The sequence below is a fragment of the Physeter macrocephalus genome, chromosome 20, assembly GCF_002837175.3.
Source record: "Physeter macrocephalus isolate SW-GA chromosome 20, ASM283717v5, whole genome shotgun sequence".
Classification (NCBI taxonomy): domain Eukaryota; kingdom Metazoa; phylum Chordata; class Mammalia; order Artiodactyla; family Physeteridae; genus Physeter; species Physeter macrocephalus.
Window position 1 is genome coordinate 31,279,307 of NC_041233.1, and position 17,275 is coordinate 31,296,581.

Below are 17,275 nucleotides of genomic sequence, written 5' to 3' on the forward strand. Positions count from 1 at the left end.
CCCCTGCATCGGCAGGCGGACTCTCAACCACTGCGCCACCAGGGAAGCCCCATATTTATTTTAATAGCACATATTGGTGATGCTCAACTGTGATCAATAGGTCTTAGGCATTTACATTCCCAACACTTTCCTGTTTGCTTGGGAGTAGCGGGAGTTCAGAAGAAATATAAAAACTGGTGAATGTTCTGGGGGAAGTCACATCGAGCTGTAAGGGTACAACTACCATAGCTGAAGCAGTCAGAGAAAAATATGTAATCTAGTAGTTCTTTAGTTTAGAAAGGGCAAGATCTTTTGCGGTTGGGTAATGACAAGAACTACTTAATATGTGGTTTGGACAGTTCCTTGATGCTATGCCCAGGGCCACATGCTTTGCACCCATTATTCCCTGTGGCCCTCTCATATAGGTATTACGAGATGCTCCTTTAACAGAAGACACTGAAGCCAAACAAGTTCAGTGACATGCCCAAGGTCCCATCCTGAGCCTGAGTGGCAGGCTTAGGTCTCACTGATGCAGAGCTGGTGTTTTTTTGTTTTTTTTTAATTGAAATATAATTAACATAGACAGTATATTAGTTTCTGATGTACAGCATAATGATTTGATTTTTTAATGTATTGTGCAGTGATCACCACAATAAATCTAGGTAATATCCATCACCATACAGAATTATAAATTTTTTTTCTTAGGATGAGAACTTTTAAGATCTGTTCTCTTAGCACCTTTCAAATATACAATACAGTATTATTAACTATAGTCACCATGCTGTACATTACATCTCTGTGACACTTATTTTAACTAGAAGTTTGTACCTTTTGACCACCTTCACCCATTTCACCTACCCCCAATCCTCCACCTCTGGCAACTACCAATCTGTATCTGTAAGTTGTTTTGTTTTTGTTTCTGTTTTTTATAGGTTAGTCATTATTCCACATATAAGTGAGATCATATGGCAATTTGTGTTTCTTTGGCTGACTTCTGTGTTGTCACAAATGCCAAGGTTTCACGCTTTTTTATGGCTGAGTAATATTCCATTATATATGTGTACCACATCTTCTTTATCCATACATCTGTCAGTGGACACTTAGGTTGTTTCCACATTTTGGCTATTGTAAATAATCCTGCAATGAACATAGGGGTGCATATATCTTTTTGAGTTAGTGTTTTTGTTTTCTTCACATAAATACCCTGAAGTGGAACTGCTGGATCACATGGTAGTTCTATTTTTAATTTTTTGAAGAACTTCCATGCTGTTTACCATAGTATATGTACCAATTTACATTCCTGTCAACAGTTCATGAGGTTTCCCTTTTCTCCACATCCTGGCCAACTCTTTATTTCTTGTGTAAAAACACAATAATAGCCATTAACAGGTGTAAGGTGATATCTCATTGTGGTTTTGATACGCATTTCCCTAAAGATTTGTGATATTGAGCACCTTCTCATGTTGACATTTTTCTATATGTCATTTTCTTGGGGAAAATGTCTATTTAGAGCCTCTACCCGTTTTTTAATCAAATTGTTTATTGGCTGTTGTGATGTATGAATTTTTTTAATGTATTTTGGATATTAGCCCCTTGTCAGGTATATGATTTGAAAATATTTTCTCCCATTTGTTAGGTTGCCTTTTCATTTTGTTGATGGTTTCCTTTCTTGTGCAGAAACTTTAGTTCGATGTAGTCACACTTGTTTGTTTTTGCTTTTGTTGCCTTTGTTTTTGGTGTCAAATCCAAAAAAATCATCAGTAAGACCTCTGTCAAGGAGCTTATCACCTATGTTTTCTTCTGGGAATTTTATGGTTTCAGGTCTTTAATCCATTTTTAGTTTGTTTTTGTGTATGGTTTAAGATAGGGGACCAGTTTTATTCTTTTGCATGTGGCTGTCCAGTTTTCCCAACACTATTTATTGAAGAGACTGTCCTTTCCCCATTGTATATTCTTCAGAGCTGGTATTTTTAAACTATCTCTATTCTCTGTGAAGTGGTTGAAAGTGCCTCCTTAAAAGAAACAAAGCCCGATAAAATATTAGCTAAACATGATGGCAGTATTTAGTGAACTTTCATGGGACAGGCATTATTCTAAGTAACTTTTCATGTATCTCACTTATTTCTCACATAAATCCTATGAACCACAGAGAATTAAGTGCCCTGCCTAGGACCACACTGCGAGCAAGAAAGACTTAGATTGTGGTTGAAGAATGGGCCTAATGCTGATAAGCTTTGGGGATCAGACATGACCATGTTTGGGTGGAGCTGATCTCCCACAATCTGACAGAAGGAACATGAAGGTGCCAAGTTCAGGCAGGGAGGAGCCCCACTCCAGGGCAGAATGTCACTTTTGGACCAAAGGCACAGCAGTGTGAAACCTGAGATTTATGAAGAGGAGCCTAGAAATAGGAGGACAGAGAGAGAAGGGGAGAGTCTTGGAGAGCCCCTAGAAAATAGAATGTCTAGACTGATCAGTAAGGAGCAGAAATGAAGAATGGGAGAGAAAGGCCAATCTGAGGTCTGCGCCACAGTGAAGAGAATGGATTCTGCTGTAAGCTTTTGGGCAACTCTAATCTACAAATAGGAAATGTAAGCGTTGGCTCATTTTCTTTAAATCAAGTCTGTTTCTCAATATGGCATCAGAAGTTTCTCCCCCTTAGAGTCTTCATTTGAATCATCATATCATTCAAGAAACTCACTTCCAGGTGGGGACAACAATGCTGTAGTTAGCACTGCCTTAAACTGTGAGAAATGAACATGTAAAAATTCTCACTTGGATTCTGTGAAAGAGAGAATAGATAGTTGATTAATATATCACCAGATTAATCTGTCACTAGATTTTGAAGACAGTGCTTTGGAACATGTCATGTCTCTTAACAGCCTTTTCAGATTTTCTCAGGAAAGATCTTTGTGAATTGATTATTGATAGTTCAACAAAGAATTTGAGAATAAAAGTGTGTGCCAAAAAAAAAAGAAAAAAATCCTGGGAACAAATCCTGTCTTCACTGTTTACCAGCTGTGTGATGCCGAGTAATTGATTTAATGCCTCTGAACCTCAGTTTTCTTATCTATGAAATGGGATAATAGTATTAATACTTGCCTTATCGAGAAGCTTTTGAATTAAGTAAAAATAACATATAAAGTGACTAACATAGAGCCTGGCAAATATAGGCAAGTCCATAATTGTGTGTCATCATCATCACCACTGTCATTTAGCTCCCCCTTAAAGAGACATTTATCTATGGGTTCGATATAAGCAGGCTAAATACCTTTGATAAAAATATGAGATGGGGGACTTCCCTGGTGGCGCAGTGGTTAAGAATCCGCCTGCCAATTCAGGGGACACGGGTTCGTGCCCCGGTCCAGGAAGATCCCACATGCCGCGGAGCAACTAAGCCCGTGCGCCACAACTACTGAGCCTGCGCTCTAGAGCCCGCGTGCCACAACCACTGAGCCCGAGTGCCACAACTACTGAAGCCCGCGCGCCCAGAGCCCGTGCTCCGCAACAAGAGAAGCCACGGCAGTGAGGAACCTGCGCGCACCGCAACAAAGAGTATGTCCCGCTCACCGCAACTAGAGAAAGCCCGCGTGCAGCAACGAAGACCCAACACAGCCAAATAAATAAATAATTTTTAAAAAAAATATGAGATGGTCTGCAACTTACATGGGAACTTTCTTATTCAGAGCTCATGTCACCATCAGTAATGGCAGTATATTAATTTTATTTGGTCCTTGACCTACTGTATATATTATGTGCTAAGTACTGGGACTGCTCTGAGGAAGCTTCAGACAAATGTGAAAAGGGCACAAATGAATAATCTTAATGCAGTGTAAGTGTTATATTCAAGTGTACATAGTATGGAAGCACAGAGGAGGTACTTTTTCTATAGGGCTGGCTGGGTGGTTAAGTGGGCAGGAACGTGACTTTTGAACCAAGTCTAGATGGATGATTACTTGGCAGATAAGAGGTCAAGAACATTGCAAGCAGCATCACCCTCCCTCTGGCAGCATATAAAGAACATGGCATGTGCTAGACATGAGAAATGTTCACTATGAATGGAGCGTGAAGTGTAAGATGGGTGAGGGCAGGGTAAGTGAGTTAAGGCCAGAGGAGCAAGGGCATCATTTGCCATATTTCAAGGTGTTCCCTGAAATGTTGGCCCAGAGCTAGTGTCTTGATGTTTAAGCAGGAAAGTCACATAATCAAATTTGTGTTTTAGAAAGATGATTAAAAATGGTGCAGAGGATGGATTGGAGGGAGAAAAAGTGGAGGACAATTTTATGTTTTTAATTTAAAAGAATTTTATTTATTTATTTAGGCTGCACCGGGTCTTAGTTGCAGCACATGGGATCTTCATTGTGGCATGCGGACTTCTTAGTTGTGGCATGCATGCAGGATCTAGTTCCCCGACCAGGGATCAAACCCAGGCCCCCTGCATTGGGAGCACAGAGTCTTACCCACTGGACCACCAGGGAAGTCCCCTGTTTTTTTTTTTATATTCAACATTTTTCCTGTAGTTATTTGCCAATCGTATATTTTTTTGATGAAGTCTGTTCATATCTTTTTTCTTTAATTGTAGTAAAATGTACATAATATAAAGTTTACCATCGTAATCATTTTTAAGTGTACAGTTCAGTGGTATTAAATATATTCATAATGCTGTGCAACCATTACCATCTATCTATAACTCTTTTTATCTTGTAAAACTAAAAACTGAAACTCTATGCAAATTAAGCAATAACTCATTCTTTCCTACCTCCAGCCCCTAACAACTACCATTCTTCTTTGTCTTTATGACTTTGACTATGCTAAGTACCTTGGGCTGAGTATAAGTGGAATTGTATATTATTTGCCTTTATGCCACTGGCTTATTTCACTTAATATAATGTCCTCAAGGTTCATCCATGTTGTAGCATAAGTCAGAATTTGCTTGCTAATTTAAGGTTGAATAATATTCTGTTTTATGTGTATACCACATTTTGCTTATACATTCATCCATTGATGGACAGTTGGGTTGCGTTCATTTTTTAGCTCTTGTGAACAATGCCGTTATGAACATGGGCTTATAAATATCTGTTCAAGTTCTTGCTCTCAATTCTTTTAGGTATATACCCAGAAGTGGAATTGCTGGATCATATGGTAGTTCTATTTTTAATTTTTTGAGAAACTGCCATACTGTTTTCCACAGTGGCTGTACCATTTTACATTCCCACCAACAGTGCATAAGGGTTCCAATTACTCCACATCCTTGATAGTACTTGTTATAACCTTTCTTTGTTTTATCTTTTTTTGGATAGTAGCCATCCTAATGGGTGTGAGAAATACTTTTACGTTTTAAGTGAAAGATAATGAGGGCCAAGATGAGGCATAGTCATGGAAGATAAATGGTAATGGGGAACTCAGGTGGGAGTCTTTTGTTAAGTGCAAGCATTTGAATTTGTTGACTAAATGTGAAACATTTTTTTCTTCTTCCAGTTTTATTGAGATATAATCGACATACAGCCCTGAACAAGTTTAAGGTGTACAGCATAATGATTTGACTTACATACGTCATGAAATAACACAGTAAGTTCAGTGAACATCTGTCATCTCATATAGATAGAAAATAAAAGAAAAATATGTTTTCCTGTGATGAGCACTCTGAGGATTTACTCTCTTAACTTTCATATATAACATGTGGCAGTGTTAATGATCTTTATCATGTTGTACATGACATCCCTAGTACTTATGTATCTTGTAACTGGAAATTTGTGCCTTTTGACCACCTTCATCCAATTCCCCCTCTTCTCACCCGTGCCTCTGGTAGCCATATATCTTATCTCTTTTTCTATGAGTTTGTTTGTTTTTTAAGTATAACTGACCTACAATACTATGTTAGTTCCTGGTGCACAACATAGTGATTTGGTATTTCTATACATTTCAAAATAATCACCATGATAAGTCTAGTTACCATCTGTCACCATAAGAAGATATTACATTATTATTGACTATTCCCCACACTGTACATTTCATCTCCATGACTCATTTATTTTGTAACTGGAAGTTTATACCTCTTAAGAGGATGAATTATATGTCCAACTTTGACGTTTCAACACATGTCTAAATCTGACAAATAATAAGGACATCATTAGAATCCAGTAGGACAGATAAGGCAATGAGCAGGATTTCTTAAGGGGGACTTAGACATTCATTAATTTATTGATATTTGTAAATATTTTCGAAGGAACAAATTTGTATTAGAGCACAAATATCAATTTTTAAAATTCCATTTTTATAGAATAAAGTTATACCTTGTGAAAAATATAAATTGTGATTATATGTTTTACTATAAGTATCAGTTAGAACAGATCTTATGATGTGGCGTGCAGTTACTTTAACAAAATAACATATCTGTAGAGTATTTTGCAATTTAGAAGTCTCCTTCATATAAACTGTATTTAATCTTTTACAGTTTCACCATTCTTTTATTTACTGACATTCAACAAGTACCTTTGGAGTACCCCCTGGGTATCAGGAACTGTCCTAGGCTCTGGAAACATCCTGCTGTCACAGAGCATACACCCTAGGGATAGGCCCTGGAATTTAATTGTCTATAATATGAATTCTTAACTTGGGTTCAGGGAAGGGTTTTAGGATAAGGAGGTGTCTATGATCTTGGTAAAATTTACATAAAATATTTTCAAGAGGAGATTTTTATCAGAATTTCAAAGCCATGACCCTAAACTGATTAAGAGTCATGGTCTTCAAGAAAAACTGAGCCTCACAGAAGTTGATTGACGTGCCCAGGGTCCCAAGAATCAAGTGACAATCTGGGTCTTTGAGCTCTGGTTTAGTGCACTCTGCAGTGCCATGCTGCTTCTCAGTATCCATTCTGTTATGTCCTCCTTCTCTAAAGAATGATCCATTTTCCAGAGATTTTATAGATCATTCACATTTCTCACTGTAAATGTCACTTCATATCAGGATGTGACAATTAACACATTTTATAATATAACTAGATTGACTTTAATTTCTTGTAGCTCTTAAAACACAGAAACTTCCAATCTAAAGGCATTTTATGAAGATAGTGTTCCTGCATCTTTGTTGCAGAAGAACATGGTAAGGGTCCTGGAGAAACTCCAGTGGCATTTCTTTGGTCATCTTGAGGAAGTGGAAACGTGTGCCATTCCTAAGAAGACCGTTGGCCCTTTTATTGTAGGACACAAACCATTGCCTTCGAAATGACCTTCTTGACTTCCTGCAGTGGGAAGCATTGAGCTCTATGGTGAAACAGTCTTTATATATACACACTACCATCTGACATTTGGGTCAGGACATTTGCAATCAATTTGAAGTGCAGTAAGTGGAACCACAGTGCTGATGAGCTCTCACAGTATGGTAAGCAAGGCTACCTGGGACTGAGGGGCATGGGACCTCTGTTGACTTTTTTAGATGCTTCTACCATATGTTCCTAAACTGCTGGGCTTGGAATTAAGTCAGTTGACAGAGATGATACCACAGGACAAGAAGACAGCCTGTGTATTAAAGGCTGAAGAAAAATTTTCACACACCCGAGAAATAAATTAATTTTTCTTGGAAAATCAAGTGGAGAAATTTGCTGATAGGCTACTTGCTATCCTAGCAATGAACAGAAATTAGGCAGAAATGTTTAGCAGGAATAAGCTTTGTAGTTTATAGCACTGGCCTAGCAGGACTTCAATCAAAATGCACCTGAATAGTCCCAGCCTTCTAGAACTATGTCTAAAGCCAAATATAACTTTGTTCAAGAATGAAAAAGAATTTCTAATTCACTTATTAAGTTCTCAGAAGTTTTGCTACCCTGATTACGAAGCAGATAATTTTATATCAGCTTGTTGGGGTTGTTTACTGAAACTCTAATAAGCTTGTTGGGCTTGGCGTGGGGTGTGTGTGTGTGTGTGTGTGTGTGTGTGTGCGTGTGTGTGTTTTCTTTGACTTAGGGTTAAGTCTTCCTGATTTGAAGGAATAATTTTAGATAATATGTTTGGTTGGCTCAGCCATGTGATTACTGATCTGTGGCTTTTTCCTGGATTCCTGTCTTTAGAGTTTAATTAGAAATCCAGAAGCTTTACTTTGGCTGCTTCTTTTCCTGCCTACTTTAACTCCTTATATTATTTTTTGAAAGACAGAAAGGACTCCTAAATAGCCGTCACTGATATATTTATCCATCGGATAAAAGATTTTTTTAGCACCTATTATGTGCCTGTGTGCTGTGCTACTTTCCAGTGACTGGAAATATAGATAGACAAATTGTGATCCAGGTTTATCGAGGTTAATTATAGTCTGGTTAGGGAGATTGGAGATCAAGGGCTAATTAGCATATGAAGCAGAATGAAAGGATGACAAAATTGAGGAGGATGGAACAGTCCTTTCTGTCAGAAGAAACCTGGGAATCTTAATGGAAGGAAGACCTATATGTTTTAGATAAGCAGATAATACCAAAGGGAGAATGACCACAGCTCTATCAATCATAGGTCTCTATTTTCCTAACCGTGCTTTTAGTATACTTCCCAAATGAATCAGCACTATTTCACGTAAAGAGAAATTTTTTAAAATTAATTAATTAATTAATTAATTAATTAATTTTTGGCTGTGTTGGGTCTTCGTTGCTGCACGTGGGCTTTCTCTCGTTGCAATGAGTGGGGACTACTCTTTGTTGCGCTGCGCAGGCTTTTCATTGAGGTGGCTTCTCTTGTTGGGGAGCACGGGCTCTAGGCATGTGGGCTTCAGTAGTTGTGGCACCTGGGCTCAGTAGTTGTGGCTTATGGGCTCTAGAGCACAGGCTCAGTAGTTGTGGTACATGGGCTCAGTTGCTCCCTGGCATGTGGGATCTTCCCGGACCAGGGCTCAAACCCATGTCCCCTACATTGGCAGGCGGATCGTAACCACTGCGCCACCAGGGAAGCCCAAAGAGAATGTTTTAATACTTAAAACTATCAGCCAATTTAATGCAATCCCTATCAAACTACCAAGGGCATTTTTCACAGAACTAGAACAAAAAATTTTACAATTTGTATGGAAACACAAAAGACCCTGAATAGCAAAAGCAATCTTGAGAGAGAAAAACGGAGCTGGAGGAATCAGGCTCCCTGACTTCAGACTATACTACAAAGCTATAGTAATCAAGACAGTAAGGTACTGGCACAAAAACAGAAATATAGATCAATAGAACAGGATAGAAAGCCCATAGATAAACTCATGCACCTATGGTCACCTTATCTTTAACAAAGGAGGCAAGAATATACATTGGAGAAAAGACAGCTTCTTCAATAAGTGGTGCTGGGAAAACTGGACAGCTACATGTAAAAGAATGAAATCAAAACACTCCCTAAGACCGTAAACTCAAAATGGATTAAAGACCTAAATGTAAGGCTAGACACTATAAAGCTCTTAGAGGAAAACATAGGCAGAACACTCTGACATAAATCACAGCAAGATCCTTTTTGACCCACCTCCTAGAGTAATGGAAATAAAAACAAAAATAAATAAATGGGACCTAATAAAACTTAAAAGCTTTTGCACAGCAAAGGCAACCATAACAAGACAAAAATACAACCCTCAGAATGGAAGAAAATATTTGCCAATGAAGCAACTGACAAAGGATTAATCTCCAAAATATACAAGTAGCTCATGCAGCTCAATACCAAAAAAACAAACAACCCAATCCAAAAATGGGCAGAAGATCTAAATAGATATTTCTCCAAAGAAGATATACAGATTGCCAACAAACACATGAAAGGATGCTCAACATCACTAATCATTAGAGAAATGCAAATCAAAACCACAATGAGATATCACCTCACATTGGTCAGAATGGCCGTCATCAAAAAATGTGCAAACAATAAATGTTGGAGAGAGTGTGGAGAAAAGGGAACCCTCTTGCATTGTTGGTGGGAATGTAAATTGATACAGCCACTATGGAGAACAGTATGGAGGTTCCTTAAAAAACTACAAATAGAACTACCATATGACCCAGCAATCCCACTACTGGGCATATACCCTAAGAAAACCATAATTCAAAAAGAGACATGTACCACAATGTGCATTGCAGCACTATTTACAATAGCCAGGACAAGGAAGCAACCTAAGTGTCCATCGACAGAGGGATGGATAAAGAAGATGTGGCACATATATACAATGGAATATTACTCAGCCATACAAAGAAACTAAATTGAGTTATTTGTAGTGAGGTGGATGGACCTAGGGTCTGCCATACAGTGAAGTAAGTCAGAAAGAGAAAAACAAATACTGTATGCTAACACATATATATGGAATCTAAAAAAAAATGGCTCTGATGAATCCAGTGGCAAGACAGGAATAAAGACACAGACATAGAGAATGGACCTGAGGACACGGGGGCAGGTAGGGGAGAAGGGTAAGCTGGGATGAAGTAAGAGAGTAACATTGACATATGTACACTACCAAATGTAAAATAGTTAGCTAGTAGGAAGCAGCTTCATAGCACAGGGAGATCAGCTTGGTGCTTTGTGACTACCTAGAGGGGTGGGATGGGGGGGAAGCAGGGAGGGAGGCTTAAGAGGGAGGGGCTATGGGGATATATGTATACATATAGCTGATTCACTTTGTTATACAGCAGCAACTAACACAACATTGTAAAGCAATTATACTCCAATAAAGATGTTAAAAAAAAAATCAGCCAGTGCAAGAAAGGCATTGCCTATTCCATACAACACCTCAGTATTTGAAATGTTTTGTCGTTATTGGTATAGCTTCTTCTAATGATTTCCTTATAAAGTTTCCTGTCTTTAGGTACAATCATAATGTATTACTGGGCCTGGCCTTTTGGGGAGGAAAATCATAAAATCAACTATGCATTAGGTCTGCATCATCTAATATTCGAGCCACCAACCACTGGTCGTTGAGCACTTGAAATTTACTAACCCAAATTAAGACACACTGTAATTTTAAAAACCACACTGACATTCGAAGACTTGGTGCCCTCCCCACCCAAAAAAGGATGCAGACTTTCTTCATTTTTATATTGAATTCAGTTTGAAATGACAGTACTTTTACATACTGGGTGGAATAAAATATATTATTAAAATTGATTTCACCTGTGTCTCTTTCTTTGTTTTAATATGGCTACCAGATAATGAAACTGAATCCAAGTGTGTGCAGTGAGCTCTAGACTGCCATCCAGAGAGTGGGTTCAGTCTTAGCTCTGACCTTGACTCTCCAGGTGGTCGTTCACTTTCCCTGTCTGGCCAAGGTTTTCTAATCTGAACAATGTGGGAAAAAAATTCAGAAGTGGCTAAGTCCTTTCTCACATTAAATCCAGCTATTCAGTGGTCTCAGGAGTATAAGATGAACCTTATTTGTAACCCTTCCAGTCTCCCCTCAAAGCCTATTAGATGAAACAGTCTTCATCATTCCAATTCTTAATTTATTTAAGAGAGGTTAAATTTGTAATTACTGTAATTTGGAGCTTCTTTGAGCAGCCTGAGGCTGGAGCACAGCATCTTTCAATCTGTTCAGGGCTGAGTGAAGCAATTGAACATGTTGTGATTTATAAGGGTCTGACAAAGATATTTTGCAAGGAAATTTCCAGCACTCTTGAAAAAAATCCAGATATGTCTGAAAGTAAACCATTTTTAGTCCCAGTAGTTTTTATGATGTCATTTCAAATAGGTTAACTCAATAAAATAATCCTTATTTTTAAAATTAATATTGGAAAATCCATTTCTGACTTTATAGTTTGCTTTTAAAAGTTAACTTTAAGAACTTTGTTGATGTTAGAAGTTATAATACTTGTTCATTATTAAAGGTAGCACATACAGAGCACTTCATATACAAAAAGTTAGGATTACTTGAACCCCATCAGATTTTTCTCCTTGTCCATATATTTGACTATAATATTAAATATAAGGTATATATAGTATTTTGAAAATTTTCTACTAGTATTCTACTTTGGGATATATGGGTAATTTAGAACATTGTATTTTTATAAACTATATATATATAAATAAAATATGTTTATATATTTATATGCTCCCACGATGATTCATTCAAAGTTGTTATTTTTTAATAGACAAATGCCAGTCAAAGGACATGCATATTTTAAGACTTTTCATATTTATTATAAATTTTCCTTACCGAAAGTTTGTATTTTCAGCTTATGTTTCCATTAGCAGGGTACCAGCTTGCCCGTTGCCTGAAACCTCAGCAATATTCAAAGTAAGATTTTAAGTCTTGTTTAGATTGATAGGTGAAAAATTGTTTTTCACTTTTGTTGGATTTTATATTTCTTAGATTGCTTGGAGGATCAGAAATTGTTTAATGAACATATTGGTAATTTCTAATTCTTCTTTGGTGATAGCTTATTCCTGGGTTTATTTAGTTTATTTAGTTACTTAATTGGGGTAGTTTTCCTTTTTTTGGGGGGTGATTACGCGGCCTCTCACTGTTGTGGCCTCTCCCGTGGCGGAGCACAGGCTCCGGACGCGCAGGCTCAGCGGCCATGGCTCACGGGCCCAGCCGCTCCGCGGCATGTGGGATCCTCCCGGACCGGGGCACGAACTCGTGTCCCCTGCATCGGCAGGCAGACCCCCAACCACTGCGCCACGAGGGAAGCCCCATAGTTTTCCTTTTTGAGCAGTGAGCTGGTTTAGATCACATGGAACCATCAAGATCTTTCCTCCCTGCTTTGGCATCCAGCCCTGTGCAGTTAGACAGCCTGTCTCAACCATCCAGTCCCTATCAGTTGGTCATCTGTACAAAGATACACACACACATACACACACACACACACACACACACACACACAAACAGCCCCCCCCCACACCCACATACACACACACATATAGAAAACCACTGTAGTCCCCAGCCTAATCTTGTGCTCCAGGAGGTGATTAACTCCTTACAGGAGGATGAAGAGAATTTAACCCCATATGATCCTTCTTTTGGAGTCTTTATTGGAATAGTTGTTCGTGTGTGTGTGTGTGTGTGTGTCTGTGTGTGTGTGTGTGTTTTATTTTCCAAAGCAAATGAAAAAGCCTCATAGTGATATTAACTGTACTAGGATCTCTGCTACAAACAAGAATCCTCAGTCCTCTGAGCTACCACAGCTTACTTATTTGAACCACACTGGTATGATCCCTTGCAAAATCACCCCCATTGAGCTGTTATTATAAGGCCATTATAAGAAAGAACCGTATGAAATATTGTACCGCATCTGTTGTGAAAATATTTGTATGGCCGTTTTCTTATAACACCAATGTTCTAATACATGAAAGATACATTTTTAAAAATTAGGTGCTAGAAAAAGTGCTGTTTTGATTCCTTTTTTCTGATATTTGTGTTTATGTTGCAGCTTTTGCTTGGCTGCTTGAAAATGCAGCCAAATTTGAAGCCAAATCACAGTGATAGTATTGACTATTCTGGAACTTATTTGTGTGCTCCAATTTTTTAGTTTTACTTTTACTCCTTTACCTATAATTTCTTATGTCATTATTGGTTAAATTTTGTGTATGAACCTAAATTTTTTTGTATGAACCCCAACTTTTCATATTTTGTTTTTGTGTTTATTTTGGTTTTTGGCCTCTCCAAAGGCAAAGACAACAAGAAGCCCTTTTTGGGGGAGAGGTAAGGTATAAATAGAAATAAACTAATCAATCTCCAGTATAGTATTTCTGGAAAAGAGCAAGGCCTATGATTGAGAACAGTTTTTACAAGCATAGTAAAGAATATTATCATTATTTTCATAATGATTTTAAGTTTTGCTACAAAAAAATAGAATGCACTAAACATGCATTTTGGAAATCTGTTCCTAGGCAAAAGAGCTTCTACTCCCAAGCAAAAAAATGTGGAAATCAACTGTATTATTCCATGGCCTTTCACTTTTGAATATGTTTGCTTGTTTTAATGACAGTATTTCTCTGATCCAGATATCAGTCTGTTCTTTTATGATATTATTTCTGTTCATTCACTGAGCAGATTAGTGATTGATTGATTGATTTTTGGTCTCCGTTGCTACACGCAGGCTTTCTCTAGTTGCAGGGAGCGAGGGCTACTCTTCGTTGTGGTGCACAGGCTTCTCACTGCAGGGGATCTCTTGTTGCAGAGCATGGGGTCTAGCACATGGGCTCAGTAGTTGTGGTGCACAGGCCTAGCCACTCCATGACATGTGGGATCTTCCCGGACCAGGGATCAAACCTGTGTCTCCTGCACTGGCAGGCAGGTTCTCAACCACTGCGCCACCATGAAAGACCCCAGATTAGTGATTTAAATAAGCTGCTTTTCACAGGAATAAATGAATAACGTAAAATTCTTTTATTGTAAATATCAACTCAATTTTATGGTGTCCTTTTTGGGTATTCAATGGTATGGGACTTAAAAAAATTAATACAAGCAGTTGAAGTTACCTAAATGCTGTCTCCTTATACAAAATTCAGCGTTTTAAATACAAACATGCTTTAGAAAGCTAAGCAAAGTGTAAAGTAAAAGGTATATTACTAAAAGCTAAATATGTATTAATATTCCTTGATTCAAATTATGGGCTTCAGTTACCCCAGCATTTTGGAGATAAGTGAGGTCATCTGTGTCCTGCACAACTTTAGGGGGAGCTATTTGCATGGACTACTTTAGCCCATTATGGCATTCATTGTATTTCATCTCCAGGGAAATAATTTTTAACTGTGTTTGAAAGGATGAATTTAGCTTAACTCTTCCTCAAAAATTTAGAAACGGTATTTCTGTCAAATCAGAGAATTTTCTTCCTGGGTGTTAAAGAATGATATGAGGAAAGCATTAGCTACATCGCTGTATTTAAATGCTGCTTGGATATTGGCACTCCGTTACTCATTTTTTATTTTAGTGATTTTTACTTCAGAATTCAAAATTAATTCCATATCCTGGCATCAAGTCTCTCCATCAGGTTGAACTTGAACTGACGTAGCTGATGTGCTGCTTTGGAGCCCATAGGTGTGGCGGGGGATTGCAGTCTGTCTTTGATGCAAGGTTTTGGAAAAAAGCAGACTTATTAGAGCCTCCAGCCAAGCAGCTGTGCCCACCTACACTGAGGATGACTGAAAGAAGGTTTCCAGAGGCGAGATATAGACAAAAGAAGGAGAGAGGAACAGTCAGGAGGTAGGAGGGAGGAAGGAAGGAAACCAAGTTATTCAGAGACTGTACTCAGACTCCAGGCTCTGAGACTAGGGTTGTGGAAGCAATATATGCTGGACTCTGTTTCTTGTCCAATCCAATATCCATTGTCAACTTCAGTCTTTTGGGCTAGCTTCTATTATATAGCTTGGAAAGATTTTTCTCAACTTTCATTATAGTCGGGTTTGCCATAGGATAATGGCATTATAGTTGGGTTTGCCATAGGATAATGGCATTTGGTAAATGGAAATCTATATTCCTGCCTCCTCTTGTTTTTTTTTTTTCCTTCCTACCTTAAATACTGATGCAGTGTATAGAATTGCAGTTGTTCAGGGGTCATCTTCTAAACAAGAAGAGACCATATTATGCCCAGTCTTCCCTGAGTTTCTGCCTCCCTCCAGACTTCTGGTCATATGAGAAAAAAACAAATCCTGATTTGGGTCAAAGTGTCTGTTACTTGCATCCAAATTCATTCCTAATCAATAAACTGTACAGTCTCATATTATGGTGACATTTGTCTTCTATTCTCCAATAATCTCATTCCCAACAATGAGAGAGAAAAAATACATATAAAGTTCTCATTCCAACACTTCTTCAAACCTGAAATTTCCATCCTGGTTGGCCAGGATGAGCCCCACATATGAGGTACTTAGTAGTTGCTTGTTGAATGGATGTGAAGGATAGGAAAACACTCTACAAATGTGGTGATGGAAACCTTTTTGAGTTCTCTGATTTGGCTGTTCAATAATGCACAGCAAGCACCCATCTCTACTTATACAAGCCCTTGCCCTCATGCGTAGTGTTGTGGAGACCCATTTCTATATTTGGCTGCCTTTTCTGATGGGAAAAAGGGAAGTCTGAGTTAGTATAGTATGAACTTTGACTACACTTTTAAAAAGCACAAAAAAACTAAGAAATATGTTCGCCAGATAAGGATTTATGTGGAACTCAATCACAATGTGCTCATGTCTGCTTGGAGACAGTGAAGTTTGATGGTTGAGGGAGAGGTCATTAGAACCCAACAGAATTACATTTGAAACCCATTGTTGTCACTGCTGGCTGTGTGAGGTTGAGAAACTTAGTTAATTTTCTGAGCAAGCATTCCTTTCTTTGTAAAACAGAGGTAAGAATACCTGTTTTCCATAGTGGCTGGGGCTAAATTAAATCATATGTACATAAAGTGTTTGGCATATAATAAGGGATTAATAAATGATCGCTTTTATATTAATGGTTGTAGTTATCCTGCAATATGATGGTTGGAAGATGTGATTGTGACAGAACAAAATAAGAAATATAATGTCAGCTTGCACCTATTTCTCTTTTTTTAGAAAAATAGTTCTGAGATAAGGTTTATGATAACCTTATCTCTTCCTTGAGATGTTTCTGATTAGTCACTCTGATCCATTCAAAGCTGTCAGTACAAAATTTCCTGTGATCTCTACTGTGCCTTGCTGTATTGTCTGCTGGAGCCTCCAGAGGTGACTAGCTTCAGAGATTTCATTGTGTGTAATTAATAGATTTCATTGTGTGTAAAATAAATTTCTTTTTTAATTAAAGAAATACAATTAAAGACATCTTCCAGCACACTAGTTGGGAGCTAAAAACAGGTTGGTTTTTTTTTGATGGATATTGTTGAGAATGTTCTGATTTGTGGATTGATATTCATTCTCTCACTTTGAGGGTTCCCAGGAACCCTCAGTGAAGATGGTAACCTTCACCTAAGACTCTACAAAATGATTAATTACTGTTCATGTGTAATGAGCTAATTAAAACTTTGGGGGCATTTTGGCACTTCTAATGGCTTATTTAATTATCTGAAGGAGGCTTTTACCATCTCAAGAGGTATTATAACTGGCCTTTGGGAACTAAAGAACCACCTCAGAAAACAATAGAGCATCCCCCATGTTGGCGAACAAACTCTCTGATGAATGTTCTCTTTGAAAAAACAGCCCTCAGATATAAATCCTGGATTGAAATCACAGGGGAACTCTGACACAGTTTCTAATATACTAGTTACTCTTTCTTGATTGGCATAGGTATTTTCAGAGATCAGAACAGAAACAGAACAGTTCTTTACTCAAATCCTTGCCTTGAGGCTGTTTATTCTCCAGGAAGAAAGATGTCTCTGGGAGGGTAGCCAAAGGTGTCCCTTAGA

General features: G+C 38.1%; 1 protein-coding gene across 3 annotated transcripts in view; it reads left to right on the top strand.

The window, feature by feature from the left end:
• The window catches only part of NRG3 (neuregulin 3), a 1,100,783-nt gene that overhangs the window by 145,253 nt on the left and 938,255 nt on the right, over positions 1 to 17,275 (top strand). The window lies entirely within an intron of this gene.